Source organism: Macaca mulatta, chromosome 2 (assembly GCF_049350105.2).
Source record: "Macaca mulatta isolate MMU2019108-1 chromosome 2, T2T-MMU8v2.0, whole genome shotgun sequence".
Taxonomy (NCBI): Eukaryota; Metazoa; Chordata; class Mammalia; order Primates; family Cercopithecidae; genus Macaca; species Macaca mulatta.
This window is the reverse complement of record NC_133407.1, coordinates 64,226,318-64,237,651: the sequence shown is the minus strand read 5'-3', so window position 1 is coordinate 64,237,651 and position 11,334 is coordinate 64,226,318.

Sequence of the window (11,334 nt, the reverse complement as noted above, 5' to 3'; positions counted from 1 at the left end):
GCCCGCCACCTCGCCCGGCTAAGTTTTTGTATTTTTAGTAGAGACGGGGTTTCACTGTGTTAGCCAGGATGGTCTCGATCTCCTGACCTCGTGATCCGCCCGTCTCGGCCTCCCAAAGTGCTGGGATTACAGGCTTGAGCCACCACGCCCGGCCGTGTCTTAGTTTTTAACAAAGTTTAAAAAGTAAAAAAATAAAGTTTAAAATAGGAAAAAGTTTATAGACTAAGGATATAAAGAATATTTTTGTGCAGTTTTACAAGATATTTGTGTTTTAAATTTAATCTAAGTGTTATTACAAAAGAGAGTTTAAAAGTTTGTAAAGTTACAGTGATTTAAGTTTAATTACTGAAGAAAGAAAATTTTTAAATGAATTTAGTGTGGCCTACTTTAAGTGTGCCGTGTTTGTAAAGTCTACAGTAGTGCACAGTAATGTTCGAGGCCTTCACATTCACCCACCACTCACTCAGTGACTCAAACAGAGCAACTTCCACTCCTGCAAGCTCTGTTCGTGGTAAGTGCCCTCCCTACGCAGATGTACTATTTTTTATCTTTTATACTGTTTGGTGTTTTTACTGTGCTTTTTCTATTTTAGATACACCAATACCATTGTGTGACGGTTTCCAACAGTAAGTATTCAGTACAGTAACATGCTGTACAGGTTGGCAGCCTAGAAGCAATAGGCTCTACCATGTAGCCTAGGTATAGAGTAGGCTATACCATCTAGGTTTGTGTAAGTACACTCTGTAATGTTTGCACAACAACAAAATCACCTGACGTATTTCTCTACAACATATCTCCATTGTTAAGTGCCACATTTCTGTACATCGATGTTTGGGAAGCTAACTCAAAACATTTCTAGAGAGAACTTTTAACACACAAAAAAATTCCCTTTCACTTTTAGAAAAGACAAAAACAAAAAACAAAAAACACCAAACAAGTAAAATGTGAATAATTGCCAAGTTTCAGAAGATTGTTTCTTCTGAACTGAAGGTTGGTGTCTAAAAGAACCTACAAAGTTAAATGATTAGGAAAACATTAAGAGATTGGGTCATTATTTTTTTTGTTTTTAACTATATTTCTTAAGCTTTCAGGAAGTAAATATTAGCTATGTTATTAAAATCATGACCTGGTGTTTAATCAAATCAGCAGCTTTAAAAATTTTAACTCATATAACAACGTTTAATACTGGGGCTTTTCCTTGCGGTGATTCAGCCCCATCTGCCTTAGCCCTGCCATCCCCATAGTTTCACACACCCTCTGCCTCACTTGCTTTCCCTGTCTGCAAGTGTTGAATTTGTGACTTAGCACATTAGTTAGCTTTGCTAAGGGTCACAAATGCTACAGTAACACCCAAATCTCAGACTTGATGACAACCAAATGTTTTCACTCACATTGCATGGCAGTGGTTGGCTGCAACCCTGCTCCGTGTGTCTTTCATTCCGGGATCCAGGCTGAGGGGCAGCCCGTTTGGAACATGCTGTTCTTACAGAAGGAAATTAAAAAGCTGGTGGAAGCACAGTGGCATATATTAATACATCCACTGGCTGAGACGAATCCCTTGCCAAGCCCAGTGTCACTGAGGTGGGGAAGTACATTTCTCTTGCAGGAAGTAACTGCAAGTGGTGTTGCAGCATGCAGGAATGTGTTCTTCCGCAGAATGAGGTATGAAAAACAGTGCAATTGTACTGTGAGCTGCCACACTCAGTGTCTGAAAGGGAGACGGAGCCTTCAGACAATGCTAGAGAACTCTGCAACAGACCCCAATTTAGGCCCTGTAAACCTGCAGAAACATAAGACATAAAAATTTTTGCCTAATGCTACCAACTTTGAAGGTGGTTTCTAATGATGATAATTAAAACAGTTCTCACCAGGGAAATTTCCCATTGTCTGTGGCCCCGGGGCCAAGCCTTCTTTCCTCACATCTGGCCCCTCCTCCATACATGCCGGTCCTTACCCCTGCTTGAGGTTATCAACGAGTAATTTCCAAAACTCCTTTCCACTTAGCCCTCTTTGTTTCCACTTTCTCCTTTCAGACCATGTGGGAAGCAAGACAGAAGTGAATGCTACTTATATTTCAAGCCCCCAACCCCCCCCCAAAAAAATCAAGGCATTTCCCAGATAAAAGGAAGTCAACTTCTCTAAAAATAAATTTTGCCATTCTCTTAAAAGGTTGCAGCAGCTGCAGTGACAATTCTAAATGCCACTCTTCCCTCTATTGCAACATATGTACAAACTGTACAGAAACAGGATGAAAATATAACAAAATTTGAACAGAAAATGCCTCTCAAAGATTTCTTCCTACTTTAAAAGTACCTTTTATTATTTCATTCTCAATGAGGATAAATCATTTTTATAACAGATGTTTTAAATATATTAACAAATTTAGGTAAAGATAAAAAGTGGCATCAAAATGTCACGAGCAAAGACTGCTGGGGTGCAAGCCAAATGCTGTGTTTGCCGCTGAGCCCTCAGCCTCGCATGCCCACCGTCCCGCTTCTATGCAGGGAGGGGCTGCCTCCCATCTCAGTCACTTGTGTTGTTTAAGACAGGGTCTCGCTCTGTCACTCAGGCTGGAATACAGTGGCATGATCATAGCTTACTACAGCCTCAGGCTTCTGGGTCCAAGTGATCCTCCCACCTCAGCACCCCCCAAGTAGGTGGGACTACAGGCGTGTGCCACCACACGTGGCTAATTTTTCAAAAACTCTAAAGATGGGGCTTACTATGTTGCTCAGGCTGCCACCGCTCTTTACCAGCCTTTCTTGCTCCTCATGTTTTGACATCTGAACCAATCCCAGCCAGTGGGACTCTAGGCGATGTCTGCTGGTGGGCTTCTGGGCTTTCTAATAAAGACAAAGTGTCCTTTTCTTTGGCCAGGTGTTATGTCTGCAATGATGGTATCTGAAGCAACCATGTGGATCCCATGAGAACAGCCTAAAGGCCAGGGCAGTGGCTGAGATGGAGAGCCTGGCTCTTCATGACATCATTGGGCCACTGAACCAACCCTGTGACCACAGACTTTTTGCCCTTGCATATGTGAGTTAACCACCATGGTGGGTGCCGTGGTCTGTTACAGCTGAGGACATCCAAACTGTAGGAACATAAGAAACAGTTTTCCCCTTCCTGAGGATCTGGGCCAGTGATGAGTGGGGCTGATGTGAAGAGGTAAACCCAATTTCCTATGAGGCAGACAGAAAGCAGCTTGTCCGTGACGCGGGAGCTCTATGCTCTGGGATGCGTCTTGGTGGAGAATGGAGCCCAGCCTGAGTGAGCAGCCCACACTGATGGATTAGAGATATCGGAAATAAAAAATGCCTTCTCTTCCTTGCTCCTCAATAAGTGATTGCCTTCCATTTCAGGCAGCAGAGTCTGAATTCCCATCTGCTGGGAGCACAGAAAGGGGCACAGCATCCTGGTTACAAACCTGAAGTCTACACATCTGTCACTAATGAAGCCATCACAGTCTGGAGCCAGGTCTTCCCATTTGAATGAGGAGAGAGGACAGAGTCACATTTGCTTGCCTTTTACTGCTTACTGACTCAATAGCATCAGGGAAGGTTTACTTTATGAACCTGGCACAAAGTAGGTTCTGGGCCTGATGTTAACAACATTCACTCTGCCCTCTTCACAAATGAAAAGGTGGAACATTTCTGACTTCTAGTAAATTCACATTGCAATGACTTTCTCTGGACACAGATCTCGCAGTTCTCCCATCCCTCAAGGCTGCTGTGATTAATTTATTTTAAGAAGTCTTTCACAGTTTGAGGAGAAGAACAGTTGAAAAGCTCTAGGTAGAGGTTAATTTGGTGTTCACAAATCAAGTGATAGTCCACTCTATCTCATAGCTCAATGAATAGTAGGATTAGGAGAGTAACTTCACTTTTGTATTGAATCCCTTTTTATATGTACCTTTAAAAACTTTTGCACTTCCTTTTTTTCTCCTTCAGTGAACCTTAGCATATAAACAAAATATTTTTTTAAAAAGCATTTTATATGTAGACATGAACTTTTATATTTCTCAGACTTAAATTTGAAAGCAGGTAGAGTAGGCAGTTTGTTTTGCCTGCTTAACTCCTTTCCCTTTTGTTTTTTAAAAAAATAGTTTATTCTTTTTAAGAGATTGGGGTCTCACCGTGTTGACCAGGCTGGTCTCAAACTCCTGAGCTCAAGTGATCCTCCTGCCTTGGCCTCCCAAAGTATAGTTATTACAGGCGAGACCCACTATGTCTGGCCCCAACCTTTTCTAGAAAATTCTGGAATTATCTAATCCATGAACTCCATCTGCATGGTTAGTGCAAGTCACCATGTTACTACTATATGGCCCAAGCCATGAGTACTACCCACTCTTCAGAGCCTAGAATCCTGGAGAGAGTTTACCTCTATTTCATTCTGTCTCCAAAGTTTACAGTGTTTCTTCCTGCATCTTGTGAAAACCTTTGCAGACGGATATTCTTTCCTGAACACTTTCCTCAAGCTGCATCGTGCTGTGTTGCTGGAGTCTGTCATCTATGTATAATGTAACCCTTGTTACCTGATAGTAATTACTATAAACTTTGTCGATGCGTTACTCTGAAGAGGGGTAAAAGTTGTGTTAGGTTTACAATAAACATTTTTTGTTGCATACATTGTATACATGTTTATAAATTGCCTTGTTTTGAACCAGAGCCAGGCTTATTCCCATTCCAAATGAAAGCACCAAAGTCTCAAAACCTCCTGCCTCTTGCTTCTGTTATGCTTTGGTCTTATCCTCTACCCATGAATTGTTTCTTTACTTTCCACACAGAACCCCAACTCAAGCTATTCCAACTCAGAAGCATAGAGAAATTATAAAATTCAAGAACAGATATTAGAATGGAAAATGAGTTTAACTTAAAAGAATACCAACAGTCTCAGGTTTAAAGTCTAACAACTTTATGTGTTTATTTTTGCTTTAATCCTGTCATGGGTAAATTTTTAGCTGTTCATTTTTATACAACAACATAGGATCAGAGATAACGTGAACACATTAGTCTCTACAAGGCTAATTCTACCCCAGCACCCATCAAAGTGACCCAAATGACACGCCATGCATCTTGAGTGACGTGCACTGCCATATACTCTGAGCTCTACTACAGGTAATGTTACACCAAATTGACGTTGTAACTGTGATTCAAATGTCTCTTAGAGACAAATATAGAACAGTAGGTAAAATAACCCTGAAGACTTCCAAGAGTAATGAGGTTTCGCCAAGGTTTGTTGTATTTATCGTGGATAGTTTTCAGGAAATAACTTACCAGAAAGCCTGATTGATTTGACAGTCATTTTGACCTGTGATTTATTTATTAAATACAATTTCAAGATTCCTGGAATAAAGTATTCCTAATAGATTGTAGATCCTGTATCTTTTTATAAGCAAATAATCCCTTGTGATTTTTAAAGTTGCAAGAAAATGCTGATGGAAAAATTTTCATGATGTTGAAATAGGTATAAATAGAAGCTTATACAAAGCCACTGTCTCAACATCAGCAGGATAAGAGAGAAGAACTTCTGAGATATTATACTGTTTCCCAAAGAAAACACTACTCAGTTTTTTTTCCTTCCCCTTTTTCTCTCCCCACCCTGTGCTTTCCTCCTTTCCATCCCTATTAACTGAGTTCCACCTATGGTTTTAATCTTACTAAATCAGAAATTGGCTTAGTTTCATTTGAATTTCCTTTTATATGTGCCCATGATTAAAAACAACAAAAACCCTGCTTTTGATCACAATAAGATCTTTACCATCTCTAACCATTCCTTCTCCAGTATATGAAGTATATGAATTATTCTACTTCAATAGGATTCTAATGCAATTTGGCAATAACTAGTGTTTGGATTTAAAAAGCCATTGGCATAAACAGAAGGAGATGTTTAGGGGAAATGAGCAGGCAAGCAGATAATTTAGAAAGAAGTGATGGTTTCTGTGGTTAAAAATAAAAGTCTGGGATTTAGTTTTTCTTTGCCATACAGAAAACAGATGTTGCTATTTTTGTTCAAAATACAAAACTTAAATTCCATGCTTAGACTCTGGAATGTGTAAAGTAACTATGGATACCAAATTTATGATTTAAAAAAATCTGACATTTAATCTGTTCATATTTGAAATCAGGAAATAATTGTGCTCCTGAAATGTTAACTTTCTATATAACAGATTGACTGATTTATATACTCAGGAACACTGAAGATACTCTCAGTTCAGGGCTCTCTTTGGGGGCATAAGGTTATTACACTATATAGTCTCTTGGGAACAAAAATAAAAATAGGCCATGGAGAGATGTTCTTGCTCCTCCTTTTTCTCCTTTCTATAATCCTTTTCTTCCCCCAGAAAGATCCTGAGAGAGAGACAACCTGGCTTTCACCAGCCTACTGCTGTGCCCTTGCACAGCTGCTGGCCCACTTGGGTGGAGGCTTCCAGTGGCACCCTCCACTGGGACACTCGTACCCCCCATCCTGGTCCCCAGAGGCTCCATGTCTCACTTCCCACCCCATCCTTGGGAAACGAGGTGAGCTAGTAAAATGGAGTAATTGTCTTCTGCAGTTTGCTTTAGTGTGGGCAAGAAATTCCCAATCTCATATCACTTGCTTTTATATGTGAGAAATAATTATTCTAATTCTGCCCTGTCCGAACAAATCTATGACCAGTGGAAGAAATCATGAAGATAACAGTTTTCATCCCATTGGGTCAATATTGAGTGTTATAATATCTCTGAGGCCCCCACTAGGATGTAAGCCCCAAGAGGGCAGTGATGGCGCCTGAGTGCTCACCAATGGATACATTCACTCAGACACAGTCACTGCCTAGCAAGTAGTAGATGCTCAGACACACAAAGAAATTTAAAAAGGAAAGAATAAAATATGCAAGCACACTTACAGCAATAATAGTGACTTCCCCAATGTAATATGTTCATAAGACTGATCAATCTGTTATAAATGCAATGATGCTTCTATTTTTAAGAAAAAAACTCATACATTTTCCTTATACAAATTATGTGAGCAGAGTTTACATTGGGGTGTTTTGGAATGAACTGTTTAATTACTATTTTCCAGGTTTGTCAGAATAATCATTTATCTGAACCCACTAAAATTTCTACTTGTGTGTGTCTCTTTTTTTTCTTTTTCCTGGCTGCCCATGAGAATGCTGAGACGTTATCAAATAGATTTCAGTTCTGTGACCTGAATTGCAGTTGTGTAAGTGCTATAAATAAAAATCATTTGCTTTAGTAATTGAATAGTAAACTGAAAGACAGTATTGTAGATGTTAATATTTCAATGTGAACATCTAATAAATTAAAAAGAACAAACACTGCTTTCTAGAATGGAAGCAAAAGTTATGGGTTTCTCCATAGTCATATTTTATTCATTATTCTACTTTCTGCACACTGTATATGCTTGAGGTAAAACAATCATCAAGATGATAAATACATAAAGACCGTTAGTTGTAGTCTGGGAGCCTCAATAAGAGTAGTATTGTGGCTTAATGTCCCATGGTTCTAGCTTTTCTCCACACAGCAGGATTTAGATGTTTTCATTACTAAACGAAGAAGTCACCATTTGTCCTAAGATACACTAAGACAAATAGGAATTTAAAACTTATACGAAAGACATCTTTTTCTTGGGTTAGAGATGTCTAATACATCATTTCTACAGGATTAATTTTTTTAATTATATGGATTAGAAAACTAAGAAGCAGGAATATCAGATCACTCTGGTTTGTTTCTGTGAAATTGTCTGTTGTAAATTGAGTACTCACTAGTATTCATGGTGGCAGTTGCAAAATTACCAGTATATTAAAACTCGCTCACATTGTAGCTGTGTCTGTGTTTATCTGACTTCAGTTTTATCGTCCATGATTTGGAACGCGAACGGAACCTAGGACAGTTAAGGTGTTGAGGACAGCAATAAATGAGACCTCGTGTATCCATTTTCATCAGAAAAAAATGGAATAGGGACTGCAAAAAAAAAAATGGAATAGGGACTAAGTTCACAAATAACTGAGGATGTTATTTGTTATCACTTCAATGTTACCTCCTTCACTAAGAGCGTAAGTACAGAAAGCATAATTTGTGATGTAATAAACTATAACACCTCCTTTTCTTAATTTAAAATACTTCCTTTTATATTTCCCTTGATTTGGGCTTCTGTATTTTCTTAAAAATGCTTTCCTTTACATTCTAATTTTGACCACACTGGAAACTGATTGTACAATTTTTTTTATTAAAAAGTGTTCCAAACCGTTTTTCTTAAATGTGATTCTGCCCGTGCCATCAGTTCTACAAAAGGAAGCTTTAAAATTAAAATGCTATCTTCATTAACGAATAAGCAAAGCATTAACCAATACTCTTAAGAGAGAAGCCCATTTTTTGAATGGTGAAAAGTGGTAACAACTGCCTTTTCTTGATCTATGTGCAGGTGTCAGAAATTACTATTAAACACAACCTGTATATAGTAAAAAATCTGATAATCCACATTTCTTATAAGCTACTTTTTACATTTTTAATGTCTGGGTATCCTAAAGGGGTTTTCCCCTGATACTTGACTATTATGTCCATCTTTGCTTCTGCATGAACACACTTTACAGCATGAATTATCTAATTAATATAGAAATATTTTGAGATAATGCATGATTTCGTATTTAACTTATGAACTGCCTCATGACAAAAGGTAATGAGAGCTGATACAATCCTTCTGAAGTGGCAGTGAGTAACCCAGGCAGGTTTTGCTCTGGGTCACTCAACCCTCTCTCCACCACAATCTGCCACCAGTGCCTTAACATTAATCTGCTTGTGCTCAATGTCCTCGGAGGTTTTTGAGATTAACTTGGATTTGGCAAATGTTACGTGGGATTTTGTGTTTAAATAATGAAAGATTATAGGACTTCAAGAATAAATGAAACCATATCTCTAAATACAATCTATACCTTTGCTGCATGCTTGCTTTTCAGTGGAGCTTTGAACAGTGAAACTATCTGTGATGATTTGTTAAAATGAATAGTTACTACATGCTGTCCTCAAAGTCCTTAACTTGGATTTATTAAAGCAATTGTACATATGATGCTATGGTTATTACTAATCACATAAAAATTATCAATAATCAACCCCAGCCTCAATAGTTTGCTGTTCAACAGTGATAAAAATAACAAATAGACAAAGCATTAACATTACTAAGGATCAGCAAACAAATTTACATGTTAGAAAAAATGTTTAGAAATGCATCTAATGGAAGCCTCATGGTATCAACTGCCCCTTGCCCTTTGCAATCCACCACCTAGCCTAAGAGATCTTACTTTTAGTTTTTTAAACTATTTTGGATAATGTGCAGAGGGTGAGCTATTCCTAAATATTGGATGTAATTTTAAGTTAATGACTTTTGCCTTAATTCACTCCATACCATGTTTTCGACTAGATTTGTTTCATCCATTACCTTGGGGTAATCTCTCATAGCTTCCCAAACCTATTTCTGCAGCCAAGAGTAACTACTATGAAACTACAGGAAGGCCTCACATTTTAGGCAAGAGATAACTTGCCAAACTTAACTATGTACATAAAACATGAAAGGTGGGATGATACGGGACAGGAGTTTTAGAAGGTATGAGCTCTAATTGATTTCAAATTATTTCACTGAATCCAGAGAGGACAATAAAGGAAAGAAAGTAAGTTAAGTGTTTATAGTTTACATTTCAATTATTATGTAACAGAGCATTAGTTTTAAAAATCATTAAAATTTCAAAAGTGAATTAAAATCAAATTTGTGTTTTTCCTTTTCTGTGATTTTCTACATATTTTTAAATATCACATAGTAATGAAATATAACAATATTCATTTTGATTCAACCTGAAAAGCAAAGGTAACTGCAAAAAAGCAATGGAAAGATCTTGGAATGAATTTGAGACATATCTAGCTATGGCAGGGCTCTTGCTCATTATTCATATAAAAGAAAGGGATGGCAGGGCATGGTGGCTCACGCCTGTAATCCCAGCACTTTGGGAGGCTCAGGCGGGTGGATCACGAGGTCAGGAGATTGAGACCATCCTGGCTAACACGGTGAAACCCCGTCTCTACTAAAAATACAAAAAATTAGCCGATCATAGTGGTGGGTGCCTGCTGCTCGGGAGGCTGAGGCTGAGGCAGGAGAATGGCGTGAACCTGGGAAGCGGAGCTTGCAGTGAGCAGAGATTGCACCACTGCACTCTAGCCTGGGCGACAGAGCAAGACTGTCTCAAAAAAAAAAAAAAGGGGGGGGATGATGTTTAGAGCTTTCAGTAGGATTGTTCTGCTATCAATATGAGGCTGCTGTTGGTCATAGTAAGTCATACTACTTCTTAACACTGCTTTTATTAACAAGTCAGCTTCATATATGAAAGGCTCATGCTTCTAAGTTGCAAATTGTACTGCTACTACTAAGAGTCAGCATGAATGAAACCACAGCAATATTTCAATATACCAGAATTTCCCAAAGAGTGTTCTTTAGAACACCAGTTCCTTGCAATGTTACTAGGTAGTACTCAAAAAAGTTTCTGTGGTCAAATTAATCTGGAAAACACTGGGCTAACTGACAGTAGATATTTGTTGTGTTTTTCTCTCCCCTGCAGGACATTTAAATTAGAGCCTTAGATATGTTCATGTTATAACTTTCTGAGATGGTATGTGTTTTCCAAACTTATTTGATCCTGGAACCCTATATTTAGAAGAGCATCTTTGGAACTTGTATTCTTTGGAACACACTTTGGTAAACACTGGATTCTATTATTTCTACAGCTAACTATCTCAAAAGTCTAGATATCAATGACTTAATCCAGAGGCAATTAAACAGCCATGGTATCTAACAGTCATGTCATTTCTCCAGAGCTGGATGACGAATGCTGGTGTGACATGCTAAGGCAATTTTGGGGGACTATTAGGGGATGAACAGTCTAGTGGTGGGTCAAAAGGAGGAAAAAAGAATGTCTGAAATGATTGGAAAAGTTTTATACAAAGTATATATTCCTATACTTTCTGATATACAATGATATGCTGCCTTTTCTAAACACAGACCTTTCATTGACACAGTTGCAAGAGAGATCTGGCAACAACTTAGAGTACAAAAAAATCAGGAAAATCAAGATACACCTTGATACACAAGCTCCTTGCAGTGTTACTAGGTGCTACTCAAAAAAGTTTCTGTGGTCAAATTAAACACAAAGGAAATTAAACTCAAAGGAAACAACGGAATCAATTTCCTAGAATCCAACAGTGGAATCAATTTCCTAGAATCACTTCAGATTAAATTGAAATGATGATGCTATGATTCTCATGCAGTCCTCTTTGCCATTTACCCAAAATG